At 44.2% G+C, this 13,797-nt stretch overlaps 1 protein-coding gene across 13 annotated transcripts in view; it reads right to left on the bottom strand.

The window, feature by feature from the left end:
• Positions 1 to 13,389, bottom strand: part of pip5k1ba (phosphatidylinositol-4-phosphate 5-kinase, type I, beta a) — a 200,238-nt gene extending 186,849 nt beyond the window's left edge. For all 13 annotated transcript variants that reach the window (XM_069922227.1, XM_069922219.1, XM_069922100.1 and 10 more), the window contains exon 1: positions 13,242 to 13,389. The gene's annotated coding sequence lies outside the window, so the exon portion shown is untranslated. The remainder of the gene's footprint in view (positions 1 to 13,241) is intronic.
• Between the last annotated feature and the right edge of the window lie 408 nt (positions 13,390 to 13,797).

Below are 13,797 nucleotides of genomic sequence, written 5' to 3'. Positions count from 1 at the left end.
GAGGGCTTTGGACTTGGGGTGAGGGGCCGTACACAGCCTTTAGTGTCTCATAAAAACCCCTGAAGTCGCCAATGTCGGCGCTAAGCTGGGTTCGTTTGGCGAGGCTAGTCCACCACTCATTTTGGATCTCCTGGATTTGCGCTGAAGATGGCTGCATGCGAGACAGAAGGCTCGTTTTTTCTCTGGCCAGGAAGGCTTTGCAAGGTGAGCCTGGTGGGCAGATCGCTTCTTTGCCAGCAGCTCCTGGATTTCCTGGTTGTTTTCGTCAAACCAGTACTTGTTTTTCCTGGAGGAGAAGCCCAGTACCTCTTCAGTGGATTGCAGTATGGCTGTTTTCAGCTGATCCCAGAGGGTTTCAGGAGACGTGTCCGTGAGGCAGTTTGCATCCTCAAGCTTTGCTTGGAGGTTTGCCTGGAAGTTTCCTCTCACTACGTCTGACTGCAAGTTTCCAACATTGAACCTCTTTCTGGGGGCTCCACTGTTCTTGAACTTTGGCTTGAAGTGAAGGTTGAGCTTGCAGCGAACAAGCCGGTGGTCAGTGTGGCATTCCGCGCTGGGCATGACCCTGGTGTGGAGCACATCTCATTTGTCTCTTCCTCGCATCAGAACGTAGTCCAGGAGGTGCCAGTGTTTGGATCGGGGATGCATCCAGGTAGTCTTCAGGCTGTCTCTCTGCTGAAAAAGGGTGTTAGTAATGATTGGAAACCTTCTTCACTGTCCATAACATTACCAATCTTAGTGTCATCTGCGTACTTACAAATCCAATTTACCACCCTATCATTCAGATCATTAATACATATTTGACAAACAACAACGGATCCAGTACTGATCCCTGAGGCACTCCACGAGTCACCAGCCTCCAATTTTACAAACAATTTTATACCACTACTCCCTGGCATCTCCCATCCAAACATTGTTGAATCCATTTCACTACTTCCGACATTAATACTCAATGATTGAACCTTCCTAGCTAACCCCTGCTGTGGAACCTTGTCAAAGGCCTTACTAAAGTCCATATAGACAACAGCCACAGCCTTTCCCTCATTAACCTTTTTAGTAACCTCCTCGTAAAACTCCACAAGATTTGTTAAACATCATCAACCAGCACAAACCCATGTTGACTGCTCCTAAGCAATCCCTGTCTATCCAAATAATTGTATAGACCATCTCTAAGAACACTCTTGATTAATATACTTGTGATGTCAGACTCACGGGCCTATAATTACCAGGTTTACTTTTAGAGCCTTTTTTAAACAGTGGAACAACATGAGCAACCCTCCCATCCTCCGGCACCTTCCTCATGGCTAATGACATTTTATTTCTGTTAGAGCCCCCGCTATTTGTAGTCTAACCTCCCTCAAGGTCCTACACAATATCTTGTCAGGACATGGAGATTTATGCATGTTTACTCTAATTAATCTGTATATTTACCATGACCTCACTATCAGTTTTCCTGACTTCACCTGACTCAATATTCCTTTGAGAATAATGAAGAAAAAAACTCATTTAAAATTTCCCCCAGCTTTTCTGACTCCTCACATACCCTACCCCTCTGATTCTCAGGGGCCCAATTTTATCCCTCGCTATTCTTTTACTTTTAACGTACCTGTAAAAATCCTTTGAATTTTTTTTAACCTTGCCTACTAAAGCAGCCTCATATCTCCTTTTAGCCTTTCTAATTTCTTTCTTAAGATTTTTTTTACATTTGTAGCGGGAGCCCCACGCGAACAACAAAATCACACGCAGCCACAGCAATTTAGCAAGCGCATTACCAGAGCTCATCGCCTCCAACAATGTCCCAGTCCTCCAGCTACAAGCCAGGCCCCAGCAATTAGGAAAAGTGCACGAATAAGAGCCCGCGCTTTTTATGGCATCCGAGGCTGGAAAGTGACGTCACTACCGCATCCCAGAAGGCTCAGCATGAAACGCACAGAGGGAACTATAAAAGCTGTGGTTAAGCACAATAAAGGTACTGATTCCTGACTATACTGTCTCCAGTGTCATTTATTGCCACTTGCATAAGGTAGTGCCATCAGATAGGCCACTACATAATTTGGTGACCCCGACGGGCCTCAACTACACTGAGTCCCACATGTCTGGCACGGATGAGCAACCAATGACTTCGAAGTTATAGGTCGATGTGGCCTCGCTGGCTGCAGCACCAGTGGTGATTAAAGCAGTAGCAGTTCGCCTGCCTCCAGTCTGGTTGGATCAGCCATGTAGCTGCCTGAAGTTGGCCGAAGCTCAATTTGTGCTTCAGAACATTACATCTGAGGACACGAGATATTGGCATGTTGTGAGTGCATTAAACACTACGACCGCAGCAAGGGTGAGTTCATTCATCAATAACCCGCCAGTGGACCAGAAGTACACTAAATTCCAGAATTTTTTGCTGGAAATATTTGAGCTTTCTCGTCATGAATGAGCTTTAAGGATTTTGAATATGCAAGAACTGGGGGGACTGTAGTCCATCCCAGTTAATGCAAGAGCTGGTATCACTAGCCGCAGGCCATACTTTTTGAGGCACTGCTTTTAATCGAAACTACCAGTGCATGTGGCCACGGGAGTAGCGCACAGGAGTTTTGAAGAGCCGTATTTGGCAGCAAGAGAAGCCGACCGACTTTATGGCCTTCCACAGGCTAACAGAATGTAGGTGCAGCCCATCTGTGTGGCTGAGTTGTCCGAGCCCCCCTAAACACCAAGACCACCGGCTTATGCGGCAGTATAGTGACGTCCTGATCAAGGAAACAAGAGTTCTGGATACTGTTTTTATCTTCGCCGATGGGGTCGCTCTGCCTATAGATGTAAGAGTCCTTGCACTTACCCAGGTCTACCACCAGGTCAGGGAAACGGATCTGCCAACCACCATTAGTGGCCTCGGTATTTACATGATGTGATTTCGAGGGTCGATTACTTGATAGATACGGGGGTTGAGTTCAGTATTGTTCCCCCGAGACAGTTTGAGTTGGCACAAAGTAACTGAGTTGGCACAGCAGTTAATGGTACCACGATTCCTACTTTCGGAATGAGGAAGGTCACGATACATACGGGTTCATCGGTATTCTACTGGAAATGCATGGTGGTCTCAGTAGGTTTTCCCCTGTTAGGCGTGGATTTTTTGAGAGCATGGTCTCCTAGTTGATATACATAAATGCTGTCTGATAAACACAGCTAACTTCCAAAGTTTGCCCCTTAAAAGAATGCGTCCTTCTTTCCAACTGGTAAGAGTTCAGGTGATTCAGCAGAATGCATGCTCCTCGATACTTAAAGAGTTCCCAGGACTGTTGACGACTATTTTCAGGATAATAAGCCGCGGCACGGTGTATATTATATTGATACAACTGGTCCACCTGTTTATGCTCGGGCTTGAAGGCTTCCAAAAGACAAGCTTACAATTGCAAGAGCAGAATTCGCAGTAATGGAGGAATTAGGGGTGGTATGCAGGTCCAAAGGTCCATGGGCTTCACCCCTTCACATGGTGCCTAAAAGCTGGAGTGGTTGGCGACCATGTGGGGACTACAGGCAGTTAAACGATTATAATCATTCCCGACCACTATCCAATCCCTCATATTCAGGATTTCTCAGCACAGTTGGCTAACGCTACTATATTTTCCAAAGTAGATTTAGTAAAGGGCTGCTATCAGATTCCAGTTCACCCTGAGGATGTTCCAAAGACGACTATTATAACCCCCTTTGGTCTCTTTGAATTTATCAGAATGCCATTTGGTTTGAAGAACGCAGCCCAGACATATCAAAGATTGATGGACCTTGTCACTAGGGACTTAGAAGGAATCTTCGTATATTTGGATGACATCCTCAAAGCGAGCCCCAATGAGGAATCACATAAACAACACCTCAGTCTCCTGTTCGCTAGATTACAGGATTTTGGCCTTTCAGTCAACCCTGCAAAATGCCAATTCAGTACAGCTGTAATTGATTTTCTTGGCTACAGGATTTCTCGTACTGGGACTATACCGTTGCCGGACAAAGTGGTTGCCATATGCAATTTTCCCCGGCTTCTTACTTGGAATGACTTGCAACAATTCACAGGAATGGTTACCTTTTACCATCGATTCTTTAGAGGAGCAGCAGGCTTGATGCGCCCACTTTTTGCCCTATTAAATAAAAAAAAGATCAAATATATTGCATTGGGATGAGGGATGACTTTTGAAAGAACCAAGGATTCTTTGGCATCTGCGGCAAGTCTTGCCCACCCAGATCACGAAGTGCCCCTCTCGCTAACTACAGATGCATCCGACCATGCGATTGGTAGTGTTGCAACAACACGTAAAAGGACAATGGGTGCCATTTGCATTTTATAGCAGACATCTTCAACCTATAGAGGTGAGATATAGCACATTCGACCAAGAATTTCTGTCGTTGCATTTGGAGATATGCCATTTCAGATACATGCTGGAGGGTCAAGTGTTTACGGCCTTTACTGATCATAAACCCTTCGTACAGGCCACGAGTATGATATCTGACCCGTGGCCTGCGAGGCAGCAACGCCAATTGTCATTCATCTCTGAGTTCACTACTAACATTCGGTATGTTGCCAGTTTTTCCAATCCGGTGGCAGATGCCCTATCGAGACAAACTGTCTCTGCAATCCAAGGTGGAATCGACACAGCACAGTTGGTGAAAGACCAGCAGCGGGATGAGGAGGTACAAGCCTACAAAACCGCCGTTACAAGTCTCCAGGTTGAGGAAATCACTATTGAGGCAAGCGGTCCCACACTCCTTTGCGACATTTCCACAGGACACCCTAGACCCATTCTACCAGTTAGCTGGCGCAGGAAGATCTTCGATGATATACATAATCTTTCGCATCCTCCCATTAGATCTTCCGTTAAACTAGTGTCAAATTGTTTTGTGTGGCACAGTCTGTGGGCCAAAACTTGCCTTCAGTGCCAAAAGGCTAAAATTCACAGACACACGCGTGTACTGCCTGAAAGATTCTCCACAATGGATGCAAAATTTCAGCATATCCACGTGGATGTAGTTGGACCTTTGCCGGTCTGTCAGGGGATGAGATATTTATTTACTGTTGTTGACTGTTTTAGTTGTTGACCGGAATCAATCCCTATCCAGGCAGCAGACATGGAGACGTTTGCACGGACCTTTATTTATAATTGGGTTGCACAATTTGGTGTACCTAGTCACATCACTTCAGATAGAGGTACGCAGTTTACGTCCCACCTGTGGACACAGATTTCAAACTTCTGTGGAAGTAAATTACACCACACAACAGCCTATCATCCTCAGTCAAATGGACTGGTGGAAAGATTCCATAGGCATTTAAAGTCGGCACTTAAGGCGAGAATGCAGGGGCCGAACTGGATGGACGAATTACTGTGGGTGCTATTGGCAATACGTACAGCATCAAAGGAAGGATTGCCAGTTTCGACTGCTGAGATGATCTATGGAACTCCACTATCTGTTCCAGGTGACATACATACATTTCGGTAGTGACATAAATCAGACAGCTGACTTGGATATTTTACGTGTTGTGAGACATAGCAACAGGGCAAAACAACTCTATCCCAAGGTTTTTCAAGGGAGCTCCAAACATCAGGTGTCACACAACCTACTGACTGCGGAATTCGTGACGGTTAGGAAAAGTCAGAAAGGCTCAGCATTTCAATGTCCATATGAGGGGCCCTTTAGGGCAATCAGGCGAGAAGGTGTAGTATTTACATTGGGTGTAGGCGACCAAGAGTGCATGTTCACAATTGAACGACTGAAACCGGCAAACACTGACCTTTCAAGACCGGTCTTGTCACCACTGAAACGTCCCAGAGGACGCCCCAGGCTGAACTACCAGCAGAAACCTGCGTCTGGCAGCCACGATTCTGGGGGAGGGTGGTGTAGCGGGAGCCCCACGTGAACAACAGAATCACATGCAGCCACAGCAGTTTAGCAAGCGCATTACCAGAGCGCAGACCCTCCAACGATGTCCCAGTTCTCCAGCTACAAGCCAGGCACCAGCAATTAGGAAAAGTGCACGAATAAGAGCCCGTGCTTTTTATGGCATCCGACGCCCGAGGGTGGAAAGTGATGTCACTACCGCATCCCAGAAGGCTCAGCGTGAAACGCGCAGAGGGAACTATAAAAGCTGTGGTTAAGCACAATTAAGACTATACTGTCTCCAGTGTCATTTATTGCCACTTGCGTAAGGTAGTGCCGTCAGATAGGCCACTACACACTCTTTATATTTCTCAAGCACTCTGCTGTCTATACCTACTGTGCATTTCCCTCTTCCTCTGAACCAAATTCCCAATATCCCTTGAAAACCATGGCTCCCTATATTTTCTAACCTTTCCTTTAATCCTCGCAGGGACATACCAACTCTGTACTCTCAAAATTTCCCCTTTGACTATCCTCCATTTATCTGTTCCATCTTTCCCAGAAAATAAATTATCCCAATCCACACCTTTAAATCCTTTCGCATCTCCTCAAAATTAGCCTTGCTCCAATCAAGAATCTCAACCTTAGGCCCAGATCGATCCTTCACCATAATTAACCTGAAATTTTTCCTTACCACAGCTGAACAGGTACATTAGAAAAACTATAATATAAAACCAATAATGTTAAAAAAGACAATAAATACTCAAGATCAGTGGATAAAGTTCTTAACTGGGGAAGGGCTAATTATGAATAGATGAAACAGGAAGGGTGAAAGGACAAATATTTACCATGGAACTGTACAGCATAAAAAGTGCAAAGTAGATAAAGAGATGGAAATGGTGGAATTGATTGGAGGTTACAATAAACTCTGGATGTAATACAACTAAACTGGAGAGGGAGCTCACACTTGCCCATTCAGGCTCAGACACTAAAATTATTTTCATCAGCTGTTAACCACTTTCCAAATTTCCTTATGAATCATTTGGTTCATCAATCTATCATCTCAAAAGGTCAATCCCATTCTCCTCTAATTTTCTCTTTAACCTATTCTCCCTCACATCCCATCAATTTGCCCCGAGATTTTACCACCCTAACCACAAGAGGAAATTTATAATGACAAATTAACATACATCCTCCTACGCCAGAACAACTAGGGAAGAAACCAGAGCCAGTGGAATAAATTGTTTTCTAATATCCTTGTTCTAATCCAGCCAATGATCTAAAGCATTAACTCTATTCCTTTCTGCAGATTCATTGCCTTACCCACTGAGGGTTGAAACATATTCCCATTTTATAAATTTCCCCAAAATATCCAGCATCTTATGCAATTTTGATTTTAGAAGTAAATTCTTCTAATCATTAATACAAATTAAAAATAACGTCAGATTTGAAATTAAAATATGCATTTTCTTGATCCCTCTCTCTCAAATATAAATGGAAAATTAATCATGGATTCCTCTTTTTTAAATAAGAGAATATTTGACTTCCTAAAATCAAGAGTTTAGCAGTGATAATCTTGCGTTATCCATGAAATTAGAGTCCAATATTTCAAAAATAATAAAGGAATTTGACAAGAGAGCTTTATAATCACAAACCTGTTTACCATTTCAGCAGTGGTGGAGTTAAAATGTACCAGATGAATTGGCTTGGAGCTTTAAAGATTCTATTTCAATAAATTCAAAATTGACTAATGTCTATGCAAATCATAGGTACAAATTTAAACAAACAAGTATTTAGCAGGCTCTGCACGAACATTTCAGAATCAAAATGAATACAAAACTAGGTGTTACATTGACAGGTTAAAAGATCAGTTAATACACCAAATTTAACGTACAAATATTATAGGAATAAATAAGGGGCTCTTTTTGGGTCAATTTAAACAAGAATACCCAACATTTAGAGGGACCCATTTTTGGGTGAGTTAATGTCGATCATCCAAAGAAAGCTGCACGAAATGAATGAATTGAGCTTAATTGGCCCAAGATCCATTTCATATTTTTATTGGTTACATGCATAAACCTCATGATGTAACCCTGTCACCTTCACATGGAACAACCAGCACCACAGCATGCAAACATTTTTAACCATGTTAACCAGCATGCTCAGTTAAGCAATATTTACTCAGTACTCGTGAAATTTATCTTTAACTGTTTCCCTCCCGTCCGCGTCATCCCAGAATGATGTTCCATCTGTGAGCATGTAAATTGCTGCACGACAACATTCATTCTGATTGATTCAGAAACCTGGACTCGAGTTGGCTTTCCCTCAGATCAATGGCTCCCATGACAAAATTCTAGAGCTTCAGCCTCATTTCATCTTTGCACACCCTTTCAACTATGCCACACCTCCATGCAGCTCTCCCTGCCTCATGGTCATCCCTGATTTTGAATCACTCCACCACTGCCTTCAATGCACAAACCCTAGGGTCTAGAATTCTCACCCTAAACCACCTCTCACCACTTTCCTGCTTCAATGTTTACACATCAGTTTCCTTCATTAACTTTCTCTCAAAGATTTAGCTCCTGGGAACACACTTGAGGCCCAGTTTCATGAGACTCTTTGTGGAATATTTAGAACCTCTCACCTTTTTTTATTATTTCATTACTACTGTTCCTTGCTCTTAAATGAGACTCCAGTTTCAGGACCTTCACTGTCAGTTTCAACCAGCACTCCCCTTCATCTGTCCATTGTCCAGTCCATCTTCACCCATCCATCTCATGTTTAAACTTTCACAATACAAACTCCTACAGCTATCCTGAACATAGCTCCTCCCATACTGCTGTTCACATCGACACTGCTCCACGCCCCAGGTTCCTCAGCAATTGCAGTTGTTCTGACGAAAACTTCTTTAACACCATTGCTTCCGATATTTATTGCCCTCCTCACTGTGCTGAACCTTGCTCTTAACTACATCTGCTTCATTCCTCACTTCTGCTCTCACTGGTTCTCCTCCCACACAAATAGGATCCATTTTGTCATCATCTCCCACCTCACCAGCCTCAACATTCAACAGATCATCTTGGATAATTTTTGATTGCGCCAACAAGACAACACCATAAAATCCCTCTTTCTTTCTATTCCATTTCAGCATTTTTAAGAAATTGTGCCACAGGAAGCATTCTGGGCAATTTCTTCAACTCATTACCTGTGACCCTACTGCATCTTCCCATGTAACAACTCAAACACTCCTCCCCGGTGAAACAACAAATCATACGCACCTCTCCGAATTCAGTGAATTGCATTCAGTGCTCTTGCACTGTCTGCTCTACAGGGGAGAAAGCAGAAGCAGATTTGATTAATGTTTTGCAGAACATATTCATTCTACCTGACAGGGAGAACCCTGCCTCCCCATGTCCTGTCATTCCATTTCCCCAACCTAATCTCACTTGGTCCTCCTCCAGCATTTTCTTTTCCTCTTTCTGCTCTCCTAATATTTCAGATTTCATTCACTTATGATCTACACCAACTCCAGACACAGCTTTTTGTACTCTCCAACATTATCACACTATCATTTAGTACTACCAGTTGACATGTCATTCATATCTCTCGGTTTATACCTATCACAGACTTCCCTTTCATTTTTCCATCCCTCAGCACCCTCTGTAACTTCAAACTCATTTTATTTCTATTTCCCCCCACCACCCCCTTCCAAGTTCTGATGAAGGGTTCTTGATCTGAAATGTTGCCTGTTTCTTTCTCCATAGATACAACCCAAGCTGCCAAAAAAATTGGCAGACTCAGCCATTGTTTACTGGCTAGCATTCTTAATTTAGAGTTACAAGGTCTCAGATCAATGTGCAGAAGCTCAAGAGAAAGCACGTAGGCGACGAACTAGTGTAGCACAAAGCGTCCCCCCCCCCCCCCTTTTTTCAGGGTGAAATTTTAAAGAGAATCCCTGTTTGCTTCCTTAGATGAATGCAAAATACACTTTATTTAAAAATCTGCAGAATAAATTAAAATTCAGAAATAATAACAGAAAATGCTGAAAGATCTCTACAATTGTGGAATGAAAAAAGTTAACATTTCAGGTTTGAGACATTTCATTAGCTCCAGCATTTTCTGAATCCAAAAGACCCACGGACATCTCTTTCTGAAATATTGACTGTTCTTTTTTTTCTCCCACTGATGCAGTTCAACTCACTGAATTCCTTCAGCAGGTTGTGTTCAGCTTCTGCTTCCAGCCACTAAAATTTGATGTACATCTATGTGACTTGGAGAAGTGATTTATCCCAAAAATATGACTAAAGCAGATTTGCTGGCATTATTACATTGCTGAGTGGGATTTGCTCTATGCAATTTGAAATGCACTGGTACTAATGAACTTCTTGTAAGATGCTTCCTTAAAATCTTTTTATCCACATGCCCACATATTACCTTATAGTTTAACACCAAATTTTGCCTGATGACACCCTAAAGAAACAGCTTGGAATGTTTTACTCTGAGGACTATTGAAGGTCCGCAGAGCCCACCTCACTGACAAAAGACAAAGGAGGAAAAACCCAACACCCAACCCACCAATTTTCCCCTGCAACCGTGCCTGCCTGTCCCGCATCGGACTTGTCAGTCACCAACGAGCCTGCAGCAGACGTGGACATACCCCTCCATAAATCTTCGTCCGCGAAGCCAAGCCAAAGTAAAAGATTGAAGGTGCCATATCAAGAGCACCCATCTGAAAACTCCTCTGATCTGAAACATGAAATCACTTCTTGTTATTCAGGCTTACTGAAATGAATTTGCAAAACCTATGATAAATGTACAGTAATTTAGTTCTGGGGTCAGTGTGTACAATGTCACAAATAGAGAGCAGGGGAGCAAACAGTTCATAAAAATAGATATCTAGTGTAAACAGAGTTCTTGTTAAAAACCGAAATGAGCCGAATTTTCAACTCTATTAAACATTTTACAAGTTTTTATTCCTTGAATATGTACATCTCCAGCAAAATCAGTGGCCTCTCCCAAATGCCCTCAAGGTTGTAGTACTGGTGAGACACCTTGTCAAGCCAATGTAATCTCTCTGGTGAAGGCCCTTCTGTAGCCATTGGGAGTGGCGCCATGGGATTTGGAAATGGTGGCCATAAAGGAATGTCAAATTCTCAGTTAGGAGGGGAAGTCTGAGGTGGTGGTGATCTCTCAAATATTGCTTTCCTCTTTCTTGATATTAGAGTTTAGAAGAAGTAGGCGATTTCATAAACATTCATTTACACAGTTATAGATATTAGTAGTAACATATTAATATTGATTAACTGGACAGAATTTGTTATGTTAATGTACCTTTATCAGTCTTCTTGGCCAACAAGTGTGAAATGACAATTTGTAAGTCACCTCTAGGTTTGTTTCATAACATTTACAAGCTCCAAACCATTGATAAGATATCTGTTTCTACCCAGTCAAAATAAAGGTCAAACCGCCCTGATCCAAAGAGACTGGACTTGGAAAACTGGCAGAATTAAATGTTAAGAATTGATTTCAAAGTCATATTGAAAGAAAAAGATAAACAGCTTTGTGTATGAAAATTGCATACTGGCACCACTATATAACCACACATATACAATGCCAGCAGTTCTTTTCCAACACGATTGCAAGCAGTTAACTCTAAAAAGATTAATCTCTTGTGGACTATTTAAGTGAAAGCCAATCTCGGTTTTAAATAAAGGGAAACTCGGTTTCCCAAATTTAAATTTGCTATTATTTTAAAACATGGAAGTGGGAACAAAAGGAAGAGAAACAAACAGGTTTTGAAAATTCTGAAATGAATTAGATTTAGAAAATATTTTCCAGCCAAAATTATGTACACAATTATACAATACAAACCAATATCCACACATCTCGTATAACAAGCTTGATGAAAACCAACACCTTGCATTTACACATAAACATATGTAACAAATGTATCCATTTCTTGGTCTTCAAGTCTCTTCAAGCACGTCCCGGCATTCCTCTCCAATCAATGCCCCTTCTTTCCTCCCACCCAAGTCCTTGACGACCTGTCACCCAAAACAAACAGGTCATTTGACTGGTGTCAAGGACATTAAAACTCAGGGTTTGAAACAGAATTTAAAGCAGAAATACGTCTTCGACTCATGCCGAAAACAAAATCAAATTCACGTTCTGAACCTTTTGGATTTCCCTCAAAGGACTAATGATATTACAAGCAGGCTTTTGGAGCTGAATGCCAGGCAGAACCCACTCACCAGTAGGATACCTTCAACAAACTGCTGTCAGAGAGCTTGACGCACCACTAAGGAGACATCTATTGAAAATGCAGTTCACGAGTCTCTAGAAATTACAGTCACCCCCCCCCCCCCATAAACCAATGGTCAAAAATGTAACCCTTCCCAACAATTATTAAGAATGCAATCCAGCACAAGGAAGCAGCTACGATCTAACAACTCTTCTTCCCCTCACCTCCCTTCTCCCACGCTCTCCAAACCTCCTATTCCGGCCTCCCACAAGTTCCTATCCCCTCCACCAACACACTCTTCTTTTCCTCAGTCTTCCTTCCACTCCCCTTCGCCCCTCACTTGAATCCCCTCCGTATCCTTCCCCTCTATCCGCACTCACCTCCCCCCTTGTTTTCCCATTCTCCTCCCACTTGACCCGATGCCCCCCAGTGCATTCATCACCCACCTGCCGCCCGTGGACCGGGCGGGCGTCCCCTCCCCTTTCGACCGCCCGTGGCCCGGGAGCCCCGCCCCCCCCCCTCCCTCCCCTTATGGCCACCCACCCGACGCTCGTGCCACTCTCACACGAGGGGCGGCCAGCCGCGGCAGCGCGCTTCCACGCACGCGCTGCCAGGCCAGGCCAGACACAGCTCTTGTGTGGTCCATCATCCCCTTGCCTTCCAGCCCGTGCACAGAAAGAACCCGGCTGCTGCAGCGCGGATCCAGTGGGAAACGAACCCATTGAAACATTGCGCACGCAGCGGTCAGCAATTGACCCGAACTGCCTTGCCGGCGGCTCCGCTTATTTAATAATTTACCCCTCCTGTTTACGACGCCGAGGGAATACGGGCAAATTACCCCAGTGAAGCGGTTTCCCCGGTGCACACATCTTCCACTGCGACTCCATTCTACCTGAACACATGCCCATCATTCTCCAGAGCAATTCGTTTGCCGCTCTCCCCCCTGTGGATCGCATCTTGATTTGAGCAATGAGTTCACCCAACGATAACCGGCAATGATGAAGGTGAGCTCCATCATATCGCACGCACGCCCACACCGTCTCTCCCCTTCCACCCACCAGGGGTTATCCCCACCAGAGCTGGCAACATTTCCACTCCATCCATCCATCCGTCTTCAGAGTTGCACTTCCTTCCAAGAACCTCACTCACTCACCTTCCTGGCAGGGAGGCCGGACCGGCTTCACTTCTGCAGCATGCCGGCCACGCTGAACGCCCACTTTAAAGTGAAAGCCCGCACAACCTAAGTTCCATTCCGCCGTGAACTGGACGGAGAGATGAAACAAAAAGAGCCGTCGCCGCAATACGGGGACGAAAGTTCCCAGTTCGACTGAAGCGTTCCCCCTGGTGGCTGCTCCCAGCGTGGAACAGAGCCAGAATGCCGATCGATGACCGGAGCAATGATGCCCGATGACCTTCCCGCATTGACTCAATGGTCCTTTGAATATTTTGATAGGATCTTCTTCCCTCTCAGTGAGGTGAAGGCTCTGTGATCACAGCAATGCTGGAGGAACTCAGTCCTTCTTCAAGGGCTCGGGACCGAAACTTTCCTCATGTGTCTCTACCTCCGATTTGTCGCTGAGTTCCTCCTGCATTTCTGTGTTTTTGCTTCTCTTCCAGAGTCTCAGTGAACATTCATTGCACTCCCTCTCATCACTGGCGAGAGAGCCATCGTCTGAGCACACTTGCCCGGGGGCACTCTCACCTGTGGC

Source organism: Narcine bancroftii, chromosome 1, assembly GCF_036971445.1.
Source record: "Narcine bancroftii isolate sNarBan1 chromosome 1, sNarBan1.hap1, whole genome shotgun sequence".
In the NCBI taxonomy this organism is placed as follows: Eukaryota; Metazoa; Chordata; class Chondrichthyes; order Torpediniformes; family Narcinidae; genus Narcine; species Narcine bancroftii.
The sequence above is the reverse complement of the archived record's forward strand: the minus strand, read 5'-3'. Positions and strand labels throughout refer to the sequence as shown.